This window comes from Dipodomys spectabilis, unplaced genomic scaffold (genome assembly GCF_019054845.1).
Source record: "Dipodomys spectabilis isolate Male_0828 unplaced genomic scaffold, ASM1905484v1 ptg000287l, whole genome shotgun sequence".
NCBI lineage: Eukaryota > Metazoa > Chordata > Mammalia > Rodentia > Heteromyidae > Dipodomys > Dipodomys spectabilis.
This window is the reverse complement of record NW_024870964.1, coordinates 1704913-1718753: the sequence shown is the minus strand read 5'-3', so window position 1 is coordinate 1718753 and position 13841 is coordinate 1704913.

Below are 13841 nucleotides of genomic sequence, written 5' to 3'. Positions count from 1 at the left end.
GAAAGTCATTTAGGGCTCTGGGAATGTGGCTTTATATTACAGTTATTTCCTAGCATGCATGAAACCCTGGAATCCATTGCTTAGTACCAAATACACAGAAAAAGAAACATGAGAAGTGGTACTGTGGCTGAAGTGGAAGAGTGCTAGCCTTGAGGAAAAAAAAAACTCTCAAGAATAGTTCCCTGGCCCTGAGTTCGAGCTCCAGGACTGGCAAAAAATCATTTAGCTAGTAAATACAAAATAACCATACATGGAATATATAATTGCTCCTTCCATACTGATATCTGACAATAGTCCTTAATTCATATACTTTACCTATATCAGAAAACTGTATTGAACAAAAAAAGTTTTGTTAATAGGTCACGGCAAGTAATGACAGGAATGTGTTTAGATACCAGCTTTTAGATATCAGGTGAAGATTAATCCTGGAAATTCAAAATTCCAGGCTTTTGAGTGTTCAATGCTAATCACAATGAGAAGGGTAGTCTAAGTGAGATTTTGGAAATCTTTTTGTCAGGCATAGCACCAAAAAGGCAGAAGCTAATGAATAGTTTTGACAGAAGAGAAGGAATAACTCCAGATGTAAGGAATAAATGATAATAATAACTAAGTTATACCAAAAACAGTTCTAGGGAAACATTTTTGGTTATTGAAGAACTAGTTATCAAATAGGCTTATTCCTCATTGCCTTTGGCATTCTAAATTTCTTTGGCTAGTTCCTAATTCCTGTGAGATAAGTTTTATTTCCTTCTTTCATACCTGATCTCCTTTCCTTTCTAAACATCTCAGTCTCTATTTAACTATGAACAATTTCTGCTGCTAAGTCAGCATACGCAGACAGCAGAGGATGCTAATGTAAGAGTTCCATACCTCATGAGTCATTAATGTAACAACATGGAAAAGGAGGACATATTTATTGCTAACTCAATTTTTCTGAAAAGCGAAAATGTCATCATTTGATTCAAATTTCCATTCTCTGTCTACATAGTGTCATTACCTGCACATAAATGCAAATATGAGCTGGGTGCTGGTGGCTCATGCCTGTAATCCTAGCTACTCAGGAGGTTGAGACCAGAGAATTGTGGTTCAAAGCCAGCCTGGTCAGGAAAGTCCACGATACACTTAACTTCCGTTAACCACCAGAAACCTGGAAGTGGTGCTGTACCTAAAGTGGTAGCGTGCACAACCGGAGCTGAAGAGCTCAGGGACAGCACCCAGGATCAGAGTTCAAGCCCTATGACCAACAAAAAAATGCAAATATGACTTTAAGTTTCCCCAAAAGGAACTATGAAGTCAATAGTTATCTTCCCAATCAGAAAAAATTCCAAAGTGATCCAGTGCACCTACTTTTGCTGAGTAATTTAAGTTATGGCTTCTTTGCTGGACATATTCTCTTCTTTTAAAAATTGTCAAATATTAGTTTTATAGTAAACTGCATCTAGTATTTCTTGGTTCAAAACAGAAATCTTGATACAGTTGATGTCACTTGGCTTTCTTACTATCTCAGTTCAAAGCCAACCCATGCAGGAGAGTCTGTCAAATTCTTATCTGTATTTAAACACCAAAAAACCAGAAGTGGAGTTTTGGCTCAAGCAGTAGAGTACTAGATTTGGGGGCAGTTGGACATGGAAGACAATTGTTCAGAGACAGGGTCCAGCCTCTGACTTCAAGCCCCAGAACCAGCACCAACAAAACAAACAAACAAGCACAAAACCCCACATATTATTTTGGGACCATCATTAAAGCACTGGTTTGAGAAGAGGCTCCTTTTGCTGATCATACTCAGTGTATTCTGCTTTTTTAGAATCCTTATTGTTATGGAGAACTCAGGACCAGACAAAAGGAATTGATAACTGACTCGCAATAAGAAAATCATCTCAGGAGTGAAATATCCTTCCATAAGACACTTTAAAACTTACGTGTCTTTGTTTCTTTGCAGTAGAACACTTTTCAAACAAAGTTATTTTTTTCCTATGCTGGCCTTCAAATGGCATATTGTTTCCTTTTGTAATACTCTCAACTACAAGTTTACAGACAAGATTTATGAGTTAAAAACAGACTCGAATAAGCCCAGTACAGAGTTTCCTTCAAGCCTTGTATTCTTTTCTTAACTTGAACTTTGTCATTTCTCTATGTTCAATTCCTCTCTTGGGATCAGTTTCCACTTGCAGTAACAGTTCCTTCCACTTATATTCAGTAAATATCTATTGTGCTGATCCAGGTAAAATGAATGTTTTCTGGCTTCATTGAAATAGCACAAAGACATCGTTGGACATGAGGTAACACGTGGAATTTAAATGGCTTATAAAAACATTATCAATGTACATATGGCAATATAAGATGACGTTAAGTGAAATGAACCCCAAGATAGGGACACATCTTGTTGTTCCTTTCTTGCTATTGTTTTTAATATATCTAAAATGTACTATGTGATTTTTTTGGTTTCTCTTCTATGTTCTTCCCCCACATATATCCCATTTTCACTTGATATGATTTCGGTGCTTGCATCTTGCATATACATTTTTCTAATGTGAGGAGGGGAAGGGAAATAACAAAATGCTGAAACAAGGATACAATATGACACACTGTAATAATGAGATGAATAAGACACTATGTAGAAAATGAACTTTACAACCTTGGGAGGGAAGGGGGAATTGTGGAGATGGGGAGGGAAGGGATGGCAGGGGAAAATAAAGGAGGAGGTAACAATGCTCGATTGATTGGAAATGTACTCATTACCTTACTTAAGTAACTCTAACACTCTGTACATTATTTTTACAATAAGAACCATGAAAAAAACATTATCCAGGAGTACATTAAGTACAAATTTCATAAGTTCTCTGTAAATTAAGGCTAATTTTAACTGGTAAGAAGTTTCACAGAAACTTTGTGTGTGTGTGTGTGTGTGTGTGTGTGTGTGTGTGTTGTGCAGTATTTCCCAAGTGTAGATAAGTTAACAGTAGAAGAAACTATAGGAATAATAGGAGAAAAAAGTTCTGTGTTTAAGTATAATTGTTCAATATACTATAGAAGACTCTGCAAATAAGACAACTTTGAAACAATAAAGCCAAGGCCAGTATATAGATCTATGGGAGTGATATAGAGAAAGCATTACTACCAAGTGGAACATGAAGGATGAGGCCACTCTCTTTCTTCTAATACATCTAAATCATGGTAGCTAGTCACGCAAATTTGTAAAAAGTAGAATGGAAGAATAATTCTGGTTCCAAAGCAAGTCAGATATGAGAGCATGGACTTAACTGTAAAAAAAGGCCATGTTGAGACCGCAGTAATTATACTAGCAATAACCTGGTGGCTCACATCACATTTCTTTTTCTTTCTTTTTTTAATCTTTCTTTATTTTTATGGTTGTGGGGCTTGATCTCTGGGCCTTTTCGATGTCCCACCGTTCTTCAGTTCAAGCCTAGCACTCTACCACTTGAGCCAAAGATCCACTTCCAGTTTTCGGCTGGTTAATTGTAGATAAGTGCTTCAGAAACTTTCCTACTTGTGCTGGATTTGAACTACAGTCCTCAAATCTCAGCCTCCTGAGTAGCTAGGATTATAGGACTGAGCCAGTGGAACCCGGCTTAAGATTACATTTCTAACAGTGTACACTAAGTATATGAAATGTGTATGTTCATCTAGCTTTATATGAATTTTTGAGTTGAAAATCTGTGCTACAGCTTAGACTTTACACTCACAAAAATGCTTGTAGTTTAAAAGTTGATATTCCTGGAAAGATAAAACCTAAGAATGTAAAGGAGTCTGGGAAGTTCAATTTGCATCCATCTTGGGCAAAACAGCCTTTGCGACACTACCTATAGTTTACCAGCCAAAAGCTGCATTGGAAAAATGGTTCAAGTGATGGAATGAATACTAGTTTTGAGCAAGATTACTGAATAAGAGCTTGATGTTTTAGCATACATTCACACAAGTACGCACATAGACACAGAGGCATTTATATGTGCAAACACACATATGACACAGTTCTCAGAATGTGTAGAAAAGTTAGAAAATATGTTCTGAGACTAGAATCAAGTGATACATTTTAATATTAGAAAGTCCTCAGGTGAACTTTCTTCAAAAAAGTTTGAGACTATTACATAGGTAGGGACTAGAGATAGTAAGAGAGACAAGTAATTATGATTAAAAGGATCGGATCCATGGAGGAATGAATCAGAGATCCCAGCAGGTGCATCTGAAAATGATCATATCCTGTGTCAAATGTTAGAAGATCTTCGAAAAAAGTACATAAACACTCTGAGCAGTCAGTCTAGTGGATAATATCATTGGAGAAGTTCAGATTTGCTAGTCTGTGTCTAGATTAAATAAACCAACAAACCATGGCAGGGCAATGTGATACAAGCCTGGAATTCTAGCACTCAGATTAAAACAGGAGATTAAAGAGTGGAATTGCATAGTAATACCTTCCATGGACCAGGCAGTATAATTTTGTCTAATAAAACAAACCAAACAACAAGAGAGGAATACACAGTTGCAAGTTTGGGCTAATTTTGTCATAATGTTTTGAGAAGTAAAGCTTCTATTGAAATGCAACTTACACATAATCCTAAATTGTGTTTTAAATGCTCTCTTCATTACAGAACATTCCTAGATGCAAAATAGCTCATGATTTCTAACCAAAAATTTGAAAAAGCTAGCATCATTCTGTTGGATTCCGAAGAAATGATGAAGGATTACAAAAGCTTAAGCATGGAGAAATTGCAAAGTTCATTTAATGTAGGACTTTGTAAACCTGGCTAAATAAGAAATTAGATTTGAAACAAATATTGTTTTGTAATTTCATACTCTATAGGATGCTACAAAATTGTATTCAAGTAGGTTTAATTTAGAAATGTACAAATGATTCTGGAATTCTATTTGCCTAGAATATTCTTTCAAGTGAGGTATACTTAGAACTTAGTTAATAGATAATTACAACAGTTCATGTATGACATGAATAATCTAGAGAGAGTTGCCAACAAATGGATGCTATTAATTTATGAATTTAGAAAAAATGCAATTTTTGAGACTTTGGTGTAACATGGTATGAAGAGAGTAATTGTGTGAAATCATTTTTTCTTCTACCTATACATAACACAGGAAGAAATTTCCTTAATTGCATACCTTTATATACAATGAGAAAAAAAGCTATGTTTGAGGTTTGTTTTTATTTTGTTTTTGTTCTTTAATTTCTCCTAGGGCTTAAACTCTGGCCTGAGTACTGTCCCTGAGCCTGTTTTTGCTCAAGGCTACTGCTCTACCACTTGAACCTCAGTGCCACTGTGTCTGGCTTTTCCTGAACAGTTTATGGGAGATAAGAATCTAAGGAAACTTCCTGCCTAGGTGGGCTTTGAACCATAATCTTCAGATCTTAATATTCAGATATTCAGATCTCCTGAATATCTATGATAGAGAAAATAATAATAATAATATAATAAAATAAGTATAACAATAAATAATATTTGCAAGTGTTCTTATCTCAAGAATAACACTGGGGGGGGAAATGATGCAGCAAAATTTATTGTAGTGTTCTTTGCACAATTGGGAAGGCATCACAGCAGAAGTGTAGTATTTTTTCAAAATATTGTTAAGTAAGTCATGATGTGAATTTAGGAAATTTTAAGGTGCACTTTACAAGTTGGAAACTGTTGTGCTAGGATGACTTTATGGCATAAAAACTTGGGATTAATTGTCATAGAAATAATAGCTTGCTCTGATGAACAAATGTATACTCTTCAGGAATTAATTATTATAAATAGTTCATAGGTTTATTTTCTACCAGAATGTGGCTATTTTTTGTTGAATTTTAAATATGCAACATCCCATTGGAAACTGCATCTATTGTAGAATTAAATAAAAGGCAAACACATACCATTTGAAATGTCTCTGGTATGGCATGTTCAGAATTTGAAAATGAATATTTAGTAGTCATAGGAATTTTGAAGAACACATATATTCTCTCCTCTTAACAATTATTGACTTTTGAAAGTTAGTAATTTCTATAGACTAGAACTGTTTTGTGTTTTAGTATGAGACATTACTAAAATAATGTTTTTTCAAAATAATGGCAAGTATATTCTGAAAATATTGTATAGTTTGATAACATTCAAGTTGATGACCCTCTGATAAAGAAAGAGGTAATTGATTAATATTTACTATACCTATACAGTGAAATTATATATTATGTAGCTTATATTTTAATTAAATTTTATTGTCAAGGGGTATATAGAAGAGGTTGAAGTAATTGTAAGGTAGTGAATACATAACATGAACTTTTTACCCACTCTCTCATTTTTTTCACTGTTTTCTTTCACCCCAATTCCCCTCACAAGTTGTAAGGTAAATTTCGAACATTTTGTTTTGTGAGTATTGCTATTGCATTGGTTTGCCATTTGTCCTTTGTCTCGCCATTTTGTTGTTCCTCTTCCCTTGCCAAATTAAGATAAATGTATATACAATGACACATGATACTGAAAACAAATACAATAGGGAACAAGCCATAAGAGAAAACACAAAAGAAAAAAGAAATCACATAGTACATTAAAAACAACAACCACAAAGAAAAACCTCTGTTTCCATATGTAGGAGTTCATTTTGCTCAGCATCAACTTACACATAGCTATTGAACCATTGTGCTCATCTGCTAGGACAATCCTAGATATTTCCTACTTATTACAAATGAGGGAAACCATGGAATCTATTTCTTTGTGTCTTGTGAATTTACTTAGTAGGATTTTTCCAAGTCTTTCCATTTCCTTATGAATTAGAAGCAAATAATTCCACCGGGTGTATATATATATATATATATATATATATATATATATATATATATATGCCACATTTTGTCCATTCGTTCATCTACTGAGTGGCACATTGGTTTAAAACATGATTGCATGTAAGTATCACGTAGGGCCATTCAAAAATGACAGATGCCACTTCCCCAGACATTCTGAAATCATGATTTCAATGTAAGATAGGATTTCTTGGTGGTAGAAGTGTTGAGATATGTGGATCAGTCTAATGTATATCTTGCACTGAATCAGGCAGGAAGGTATCCAATATCATATAGGATAAAAATGGTAGTGACAAAATATTCCCATGAGAAAGATATAAGAGTTTGTCAGAAGTATGAAGTAGTTCAGATAATTTTGAAGGATTTAGAAATGCAAGCGCAAATATGTCTTTTTTAATAAAAATTATGTAAGTAAGGGGCAAAAGAAGCGGAAGAGAAGAAATAACTGACAGCAGATCATTGTCCTGCGGCGAACGCCTTCTCGGCCAGCGAGGAAGAACGACCACCACACCAGGAGTCTTCTCAGATCACACTTTATTGGAGAGCCTTTTAGTTGAAGGGAGAGCTTGAGCGCAAGAGAGCGAGCAAGGAAATACAGCCGCTTATCTAGGGTTTGGAACACGGGTCGCTTCAGGATTGGCTGTCCGCCTTTTGCCGTCACCAGGTGCCACGGGATTGGCTCAGGATTTACAATGGTGGCGCCTGCGCAAAGCTAGGGACCCGCAGTCCCACCAAGCACTGCCTAATGTGGAGTTGTTTACCTCTAAGCTGAAAGGAAGTGGGCGCCATCTTGTAATGGCGTTTGTCCCGGCTCCCTGCAGTTCCCCCTTTTTGTTTTGGTAACAGGTAAGAGTAGAGGTCGGGCCTCTGTCTCAAAGAGAGGACCTTGCACTGGCCTTCGCCTGGGGGGCGCCTTCCCCAGTGACGACCAGGCCCGTCCGATGCCTTTTTTGCAGAGGTGGGATCTTGGGCATCAACCCACTTGCAGCCCAACGTGCTCTTCTTGAGAGGAAAATTCTTCTCAAGTGCAGTGCACTTGCCTTGCACCCTGTTCCAAGTTATCAGTCACATACCCGTCCCGGTGCAATGGGATCCCCAGATCCCTCGGGGTGCTAGGGCTATGCGAAATGATAAGGCTTAATGACCTCTCAGGGCCGACAGCCAAATTTGGGGTGAGGATCCACTCTCCAAGGCGGCTAATGCTTGCGAAATAACAACTTTGTCCCTACTGGTTTGGGCTCGAAGGCGACAGACCAACCATGGGCAGACCACGCATCCGCCCAAGCAGCAAGCTAAAAATAAACCCACCACCACCCATTCCTTGAACCAGGAAACAGCGGAGGAAATCCAGGACTGGAGCTCCTCCACAAATCCGGGACCATGCGCGTGGAATTGACAGTCACAATGGCAATCCGCAAAAAGGCGGGCATCATGCCTAACTGGCATCGGCCTCGGGAACACCGATAGGATCCCCCATCGTAGCTCTCCTTGACTGTGATAGGTCTTGACCATCAATAATATTATCACGCTCAACGCCTTCTTGATCATCCTGTTTTTCGTCCTGAGTTTCCTTGACCAATCTTGTTAGCCGAGTTGGGACCCAATGTGGTGTTTCTTGATCCTGTGGAAAAACACAAACAACTCCCCTGGATCTCGTAATAGCCGGATCCAGTCCATACCATTTGTTATCAATGACATCCTTCCACATAACCATGTCTTTATTGTCTGTAGAGTCTCTTGTCACATGCCGGTCTGCTGCAGACTGGTCTTTATCATTTAAAATTAAAAAATTGAGGGTAAAGAGCGCAAGGGAAAGTCTTTCCCTGGGGGACGCTGACTCAGCAATTCCCCCTTTTTGTTTTTGAAGCATTTCTTTTATGCTTCTATTGGCTCTTTCCACTATACCTTGTCCTTGAGGATTATAAGGCAACCCGGTAGTGTGGGCAACTTGCAGTTGTGCACAAAAGGCACGAAAACCCTGGGAAGTATAAGCAGGGCCGTTATCTGTCTTAAGTCTAAGGGGCTTTCCCCAAGCTGCCCAAGCTTCCAAGCAGTGTATTTTAACGTGAGACACCTTTTCTCTTGCCAAAGGTGTGGCACGAATGACACCAGAAAAGGTGTCCACAGACACATGTAAATATTTTAACTTTCCAAATTCTGTCAAATGATAACATCCATTTGCCACAAGGCGTTTGGTCTCAACCCCCTGGGGTTTACCCCCACATGGGGAGGATGAAGAAAGGTAACACAAGATTTACAGGCTTTAACAATTTCCCTAGCTACATGTCTGGGCAAATTATATCTTTTCCTAAGGGTATTTGCAGGCACATGATATAACCTATGAAAGTCCTCTGCCAATTTTACAGGATCAGCAGCGACCAGGGCCACAGCCCGAGTTGCTTGGTCCACTAAGTCATTACACTTTGCCATTGGGCCCGGCAACATAGAGTGAGCACGAATATGTCCAATATAAAAAGGGTGTTTTCTGTCTAAAATAAGGGATTGAATCTGTAGCAAAACATTAGAAATTGTACTGGCCTGTTTAATTGAAGCAGCAACTTCAAGGGAAGCTACAACATTTACTACATATAGTGAATCAGAAAATAAATTAATAGGTTGATCAAATCTTTTAAAAACTTCAAGCACAATTAAACATTCAACAGCCTGTGGGACGTTTGGCCGAAAATTAAAGACCACCGGCTGTCGGCGTCCTTGAACAAGGAAGGCACCTTGTCCAGATTTTGATCCATCCGTAAAAATGGTTAAAGCATCAGCCAAGGGTTTCTTTAAAGTAACAACAGGAAAATATATTAAATCATTTTTAACTATGGCAAGCAAAGGATGTTTAGGATAATGATTATCAATAATATTGGGGAATGAGCAAACAAGAATCGCCCACATATCCACTGTAGCTGCTAAAACTTCAACTTGTTCACGGGTATACGGAATAATTAATTTATCTGGAATTTTTGCAAAATGCATCAAACAATATTTTATACCTAAAATTACCTGTTTAGCCACTAATTCAGGAAAATATTGAACAGTTTTTGCGCCCACTGAACTGCCATGAAGCCACCACAAGGGGCCATTTTGCCAAAGAACCCCCGTGGGATAATTTTTCGTTTTTAATATACATAAATCAATAGGTAATTTTAAATCAACCCGTGAAAGTTGAGCCCTAGACAAAGCTGCCTCAACCTTTTGTAGGGAATTTAGTGCTAAAGGTGTCAGGGACCTAGAGGAGGTGACTTCAGGGTCACCCTCCAAAATGGCAAACAAAGGTAACAACTCTGACCGAGGGAGATTAAGAAATCCCCTTATCCAATTAATGTCTCCTGCCAATTGCTGAAAATCATTAAGTGTTTTAAGGTGATCAGTTCGAATAAAGAGCTTTTGCGGCTTAATCTCATTGGGAGAAACAATGGTTCCCAGAAATTGAACAACACTAGTCTGCTGAACCTTTTCAGGGGCAATTATCAATCCCTTCTCAGCTAAGGTCTCCGTTATCTGCCCAAACACTTTATGAAGAGTCTCTTTTGAAGGAGCAGCCAACAAGATATCATCCATATAATGGATAATCCGTACCTTTGGAAAGTTTTTTCTAACAGGGGCCAACACAGCTCCTACAAACAATTGACAAATTGTTGGGCTATTAGCCATCCCCTGAGGGAGAACCTTCCACTGGTAGCGAGCATCCGGAGTTTCATGATTAACTGAAGGTAAAGTAAAAGCAAAGCGCTCCCTGTCCTTTTTATGGAGCGGTATGGAGAAAAAACAATCCTTAATATCTAAGGTTAAAATAGGCCATTCTTTAGGTAATGCCGAAAGCAGGGGGAGCCCCCTTTGCACCGGTCCCATGATCTGCATCTGAGCATTTACTGCTCGAAGGTCATGTAGCAGTCTCCATTTTCCAGAGGCCTTTTTTATTACAAAAATTGGGGTGTTCCAGGATGACACGGAAGGTTCAACATGCCCCAACTGTAGCTGTTCCTGAACAAGGGTTTGTGCTGCTTCCAACTTTTCTTGAGAGAGGGGCCACTGAGGAACCCACACCGCTTTTTGGGATAACCAAGGTATGGGCACCGCACCTTTAGTGGAAGCTTTGTTTTCAGGGGCCCCTAAGAAAAACCCAAACCCTTTCTATCCTGCTTAGGAAGTGGCTCTACTGGCTCCTTGCATCCTTGGAGACATCGCCCAAGGCCCAGGGCTGGAACAAATCCTTGTTGTTTTATCATGTTTTGACTGGCCTCAGAATAATCATTAGTCAAGGTTAACTTTAGCTGTTGCTGTACATCTCTTCCCCAAAGGTTAACGGGGACGTCAACCACAAAGGGTTGCATCCTCCCGATCTGGCCTTCGTCTGTTCTCCAAGTCAATTCTTTTGCACTTAACTGTGGGGCCTCAGCATAGCCCAGCCCTTGCAAGGTTTGGGAGGATTTTTGAGTTGGCCATCGCTTTGGCCACTCCCCTCTTCGGATGATGCTTCTATCTGCCCCTGTATCCACCAGTCCCTCAAATCTTTTTCCTTCCACTTGAAGAGTTAACATGGGCCTTTGGTCCAAAGCTAAGGACAGACATGTAAGGTCGACTCTAGTGGAGCCTAACCCTCCCTCACCTCTCTTTATCTCCTTAGCAGGGAAGTTGCCGTGCAAGGAAGGCAAAACCAGAAGTTGTGCAATTCTGTCTCCGGGGGAAATAGACACTACCCCGCGGGGGACATGACAGAGGACCTTAATGGTTCCCGTGTAGTCCGGGTCAATTACCCCTGGGTAAATTATTAGCCCCCTCATAGTAGAGGAGGAGCGTCCTAGAACTATTCCTACAGTGTCCTTATCCAGGGGTCCTGTCATGTCCGTCTCCACAATCTGAACTCCCATCTGTTGGGTTAATACCAGTCCAGAGGTGGCACAGAGGTCCAACCCTGCGGAGCCTGAGGTTGCTCTCTTTGGTTGGAGGGTTGTTGTGGGGGTTGTTCGGGAACCGGAGTCTGAAATGCCCCATAAATTTTCGGGCCCTGGGGACGAGGGCCCCTTTTCCCGTTTTTTGGCTCTGGTTCCGAATGAGTGTTTGAAATGATTTTTTGGGATAAGATGTCCATCAATGTCCCTGACTGACCTACATTCGTTGGCCCAATGCTTCCCCTTTTTACAACGAGGACACACCCCTGGAGTCCTTAGCGGCCTGGGCGTGTTTTGTGCAGGAGCACCATTTTGTGGGCACTGCCGTTTAAAATGTCCCAACTGACCACACCGAAAACATCCTTTTCCCTTATTATCTTTTGCGGCCCTGGCAGCTGACAAAACAGCAGCCGCCAGCCCTGCATTGGTCAGGGGTCCACCCACCTCTCTACAAGCTTTTACCCACGCTTCCAGGCTTTGAGTTCTAACTGGGGTGATTGCCCTCTGACATTCCTTAGTACTTTGTTCAAAAATGATTTGTTGCACAAATGGCATGGCTGTCTCCAAATTTCCTAACACCCGCTCAGCTGTCTCCAGCATGCGAGCAACAAAGTCGGAAAATGGTTCATTAGGGGCCTGAGTGATTTTTGTTAAATTGCCCGCCGTCTCCCCCTTGTTTGGGAGAGCTCGCCAGGATTTATAAAAAAGGGTATTCACTTGCCGGTACACTTCAAAGGGGTACCCTAGTTGATCCATGGCAAAGGGTCCCTGCCCAAGAAGCATGTCTACAGTCCAATCAGGATGCCCATCATGGACGTTTTGTCTGTATTGAGCTTGAGCCTTGTCATGAACAATAGATTGAAAATCAAGAAATTGCCCGTGGTTAAGGCAGGTGCGGGCCACCTCGAACCAGTCCGTAGGCGTCATAGCATTAACAGTCAGCCTTCGGAGTAAGGCTATGGTATAATTAGCCGTCACTCCATAAGTCCGGACTGCCTCAACTAAATCCTTAAGCTGGGAGTAGGAAACCGGCTCAAAATTTCTTTCATTAGTAATTGGATTTTCAAAAACCGGAAATGCGGCCGCCAGCCGCGACCATGTGCTCCCTTTTATAAAGTGACTCCGCCCCGCCGGCGGGTACGGCGGGGGAGGGGCCGACAGGTGAGGGCCAGCTCCTTTCCTCCTTTCTGGCTGCTGCGGTACTCTTATCGTTTGGGGACGCCGCCCCCCATATCTGTCTGCCTCATACTCAGCCGCAGCCTCTTCTAAGTCTTCATTATCAGCTGGATCAAGCTGCTCTCCTTCCTCCTCTAACATTTCTTCCTCTGAGTCACTCACAGGATCACTGCATTCTTGGTCCTGCCCTTCCTTTTGTTTTTGTGAGGGCTGCAGTCCCTCCTGCTTTAATTCTTTAAAATCCTTTTGTCTTTTTCCCCTTTTTCGTTTTGGCCTCTTTTCTTCCCCTTTATCAGATGCTGACTCTGAAAAACTGTCCTGATGCTGCATCAAAACTTTACGTCCCTCCTGTTGGGCTCTCTCTAGATCCCTACCTAGCTTATCCCAGCACGGGAGTGTGAGGCCTCCTGACACGGCAAACCACGGGGGAAGTAGCAAAGCCAGCAGCAACCAAGGATCCAGCATACCTGGGGATACTTACCTCTTTCCGACGTCTCCTCTCCGTGTGTTGAGTTCTGGCTCCTGTTAGACCTCTTGCGCAGGTCCCGGGTTTCGGCACCACTTGCGGCGAACGCCTTCTCCGCCAGCTAGGAAGAACGACCACCACACCAGGAGTCTTCTCAGATCACACTTTATTGGAGAGCCTTTTAGTTGAAGGGAGAGCTTGAGCGCAAGAGAGCAAGCAAGGAAATACAGCCGCTTATCTAGGGTTTGGAACACGGGTCGCTTCAGGATTGGCTGTCTGCCTTTTGCTGTCACCAGGTGCCACGGGATTGGCTCAGGATTTACAATGGTGGCGCATGTGCAAAGCTAGGGACCCGCAGTCCCACCAAGCACTGCCTAATGTGGAATTGTTTACCTCTAAGCTGAAAGGAAGTGGGTGCCATCTTGTAATGGCGTTTGTCCCGGCTCCCTGCATTGTCCCAAGTATAAAAGGACATAATCTATAACTTCCAAGTTAAAAAGAG